The sequence below is a fragment of the Rhinopithecus roxellana genome, chromosome 6 (genome assembly GCF_007565055.1).
Source record: "Rhinopithecus roxellana isolate Shanxi Qingling chromosome 6, ASM756505v1, whole genome shotgun sequence".
In the NCBI taxonomy this organism is placed as follows: Eukaryota; Metazoa; Chordata; class Mammalia; order Primates; family Cercopithecidae; genus Rhinopithecus; species Rhinopithecus roxellana.
Genome location: NC_044554.1, coordinates 63125609 through 63127084, shown reverse-complemented (window position 1 = coordinate 63127084; position 1476 = coordinate 63125609).

The window sequence follows — 1476 nt, the reverse complement described above, 5'->3', positions numbered from 1 at the left end:
ACTGGAACTGTGTGACAGCCAGCTCGTGTCCGTGAGGGCATTCGCCTGAGTATGACAGTGTGGAAATATGGAAAAGACTAGGTCCTGAGCTGCTGAATTAACAAATTCTGGAAGCATCCTAGTTTTAGATTTGTGGCTAGGCAAAATAATCCTTATTGTTTAAGCATTATAAGTTGGTTTTTCTGTGACTTGCAGTTGATACAGGGTCTTAGTCATCTTCTCATGTTCTGTAATTTCTAGAGCAGCTTCTTTTGCCTGGAAGGTGCTCTATGATGCCTAAGTTGTTAAAGAAAAAAGTATGTGTGCTTCTTTGATGGCGGGGCCCATGACTTTGTGTGTGTGGTGATGATGATCGTATTAGTCTGTTCTCACACTGCTATAAAGAAATACCTGAGACTGGGTAATTTATAAAGAAAAGAGGTTTAATTGGCTCACGGTTCTGCGGGCTGTACAGGAAGCATGGCTGAGGAGGTCTCAGGAAACTTTCAATCATGGTGGAAGGCAAAGAGGAAGCAGGAATATCTTACATGGCTGGAGCAGGAGGAAGAGAGTGAAGCGGGAGGTGCTACACACTTTTAAACAACCTGATCTTGTGAAAACTCACTCTCCTGAGAACAGCGAGGAGGAAATACACCCCCATGATCCAATTGAAGTAGGATATTTCCCTGACCCCTTTGCAGGACTCATGAAGGGGGTGTCCCATTTACTCAGCCCACAGCTCTCAACTCCTCGTGGGAGGGACTGTGCGGATGAATGAGACAGGAACTGGAGGATATGAGCACTGGAGTCAGCTGAAGCCAGAGCACTGGAGTCAGCTGGCACTGGAGCACTGCAGTCAGCTGGCCCTGGAGCACTGGAGTCAGCTGGCCACTCCAGCAGCAGCCGGAGTGAACTCCACTCAGACCCAGTGTGTTCCACCCCTTGCTGGAGGGGTTGTGCAGGTGAATGGGTTCAGGAGCTGGGGCAAGTGCTTTGGGGGGCCAGCAGGAGCCAACTCCTTGCTGGTACCATGGCAGCATCTGTGGGGGTGCTTGCAAGCCCTAAAGCCCCAGAGGGTGTGTTACAGTGCTCTTTGAGCTCTGCCATCCACAGATGGTGGAAGTGTTAACAGCTCAGTGGGCCCTCTGCCTTTTTGCAGGAGGCGGCTGCCTTCCGCCAGTGAGAGCAAAGGGTCAGTGTGACAGCCTTTTCTATCTTCACTCTTGGCTCCTGAATTCTTGTCCAGCATCTAGGAGAAATGAGGTCACACAAACAAATTGAAGGATGGTAAACGTGGGGACTTTTACTGAGGATGAAAGTGACTCTCAGTGGGAAGGGGAGCTGAATAACGGATGGGGCAGCCATCTCTGGCTGGATTCTTCTCTGAAGTTACACTGGCAGACCATCCCTCTGAAGTCAAGCTGCTTCTCTCCAACATCCAACCATAGTCTCTGAGGTACAGCTGCTTCTCCTCTCTGCCGGCTGAGTCAGGGATTT